The 2,605-nt window shown below is 34.4% G+C and overlaps 1 pseudogene; it reads left to right on the top strand.

Annotated features, from left to right (window-relative positions):
• Positions 1-1,699: 1,699 nt before the first annotated feature.
• On the top strand, positions 1,700-2,023 carry LOC113253193 (10 kDa heat shock protein, mitochondrial-like; annotated as a pseudogene).
• The last annotated feature ends 582 nt before the right edge of the window (positions 2,024-2,605 follow it).

Genomic DNA, 2,605 nt, shown 5'->3' with positions numbered 1-2,605 from the left:
ACTACTGTGTATTTAACCATTTGGCTACTAAAGAATTGTCTTAAAAAGGGGTAGCAGAGGCACCTGGGTGGCTCAATTGGTTAAGCCTCTAATTCTCAATTTTGGCTCAGGTTATGATCTCAGGGCTGTGAGATGGAGCACCATGTTGGGCTCCGCGCTTGGTGTGGAACCTGCTTAAGATTATCTCCCTCTCCCTATGCCCCTCCTCCCCCTCAAAAAAATAAAAAGAATTCTATTGGTTGCTTTCAAGTTTGAACAATTATGAATAAATCTGGTGTAAACATTGTATGCAGGATTTTGCGTGGACATAATTTTTCAACTTCTTTGGGTAAGTACCAAGGAGTACATCTTCTCAATCATATGGTAAGATTATATGTACTCCTCCAAGAAACCACAAAATTGCCTTCCAAAGTAGCTTTCCCATTTTGAATTTTCGCCAAAAAAAAAAAAAAAAAAATCAAAGTTCCTGGTGCTGCACATCTTTCCCAGGATTTGCTGTTGTCAGTGATCTAGAATTTGGCCATTCTTATACATGCATACTGGTATCTCATTTTAATGTGCATTTTCCTGATGACATTGTGTATGGAGCTTCTTATCATATGCAGATCATATCTTTGAAGAGGTATCTGTTAAGGTCTTTGGCCCAGTTTTCATAGGGTGTTTATTTTCTTACTGTTTAGTTTTAAGAATTCTTTGTATATTTTGCATAATAGTCCTTTATCAAATGTGTCTTTTGAAAATATTTCCTCAAAGTCTGTAGTTTGTCGTCTTCTGCTGTCACAGAGTTGACTTTTTTTTTTTTTTTTAATTTTAATGAAGTCCAGCTTATCAGTACTTTCTTTCATGGATTATCTATGTGTTGCTAATACCACACTGTCTTGATTGCTGTAGCTTTATAGTAAGCCTTGAAGTTAAGAAATGTAAGTTATCCAACTTTGTTATTTTTCTTCAATATTGTGTTGACTGTTCTTTGTCTTTTGCCTCTCTATATAAATTTTAGAATCAGCTTGTCAGTATCCACTAAAAAACTTTTGGGATCTTGATTGAGATTGAACTGAATATTCAGTCAAGTTGGAAAGAACTGACATCTTGACAATACTGAGTCTTTCTGTCCATGAACATAAATTATCTCTTCGTTTATTTAATTATTTTTTTTTACTTCATTCATCAGAGGTCCAGACTCACATAACTAAGTTAAGATGATCCACTTAAAAAGAAGTATTACTCCATTTACTAAATTATTACTATTTTCTTTAGATTATCATATAGGCTCAAAGAATTGAAATTTGAGATTAAAAGTCATGAAAGTTCCTATATATATTAAGCAGTTCTGTTCTTAGTTTTCTAGACAGGATGTTATCAGTCCTTTTTAGACATATCTAGAACATTCTGACCCCAAATGCATTTTATAATACATAATACTGTGTGAAGGTAAACTTTTAGTGGATTCCATGCAATCATGAATTGCTGTAGTTCTCAGAAGACATAGATATTGTAAACATCATGAACAGAACAGTGAAATGCTGAAGTAAATATTGTTTTTGAATTTTTTTTTATTTGAAAACTAAAATTTACAGGAGCTGCCTGTGTGCTGGGCATCCTTTTCCCACATTCACGTGTCCCAGGGGTCAGATGGAGGGTTTCTCCTTGCTTGTGCAGTGCCATGAGAGCAGAGTACAAACTGCGGAGAACTGAAGTCATGGCAAGACAGGCATTTAGGAAGTTTCTTCCTCTTTGACCAAGTTGCACTTGAAAGGAGTACAGGCAGTACTGTAACCAAAGGAGGCATTATGCTTTTAGAAAAATCTCAAGGAAAAGTATTGCAAGCAATAGTAGTAGTAGCTATTGGGTCAGGCTCTAAAGGAAAAGGTGGAGAGATCCAGCCAGTTATCGTGAAAGCTGGAGATTAAGTTCTTCTCCCAGAATATGGAGGCACCAAAGTAGTTTTAGACACAAGAATTATTTCTTATTTAGAGGTGGTGACATTCTTGCAGAATATGTGATTGGAATAAATCATTATTGAAATGGCTTCATTTAAAGCTGCCTATTCCACTGCAGTTTTGAAATCTTTCATTATGTAAATAATTTCCAAGTCTCTCATATAATTGTTACCCAAACTAATGCTATTCAACGTGTAAAATTTAGTTTCAGTGCAGTGATACAAATATTACCAAGTAAAAATACATAAATGAGATAAAAAATTAAAACTTAGAGAAAAGTTGTAGGCACAAGTATGGCAACAAAAAACACTTGTACAACATTTGCTCCAGGTTCATATTATCAACATTTTGCCACCCATGCTTTATCATTGCTCTATTTACCTATCTCTCGCTAACCCTTTCTCTCCCTGTCTCTCACCTGTCTAATTATCTCTGATTTGCATATATCATTGCCCTGTCTCTAAAGACCTCAATGTGTTTTTCATGAGAATAAGGATATAATTATATATAACTAAAATATAATTAATTTCTGACTTGAAATAAAATATTTATCTAGTGTACGGTTTTTATTTCAAACTTGTAAGTTGAACCAGTGTGCCTTATTACATTATTTTCCCCTCGAGTTCAGGATTCTAACTAGAATTGGGCCTTGTATTAATCTCCTT

Source organism: Ursus arctos, unplaced genomic scaffold (genome assembly GCF_023065955.2).
Source record: "Ursus arctos isolate Adak ecotype North America unplaced genomic scaffold, UrsArc2.0 scaffold_17, whole genome shotgun sequence".
Lineage (NCBI taxonomy): Eukaryota > Metazoa > Chordata > Mammalia > Carnivora > Ursidae > Ursus > Ursus arctos.
The sequence above is the reverse complement of the archived record's forward strand: the minus strand, read 5'-3'. Positions and strand labels throughout refer to the sequence as shown.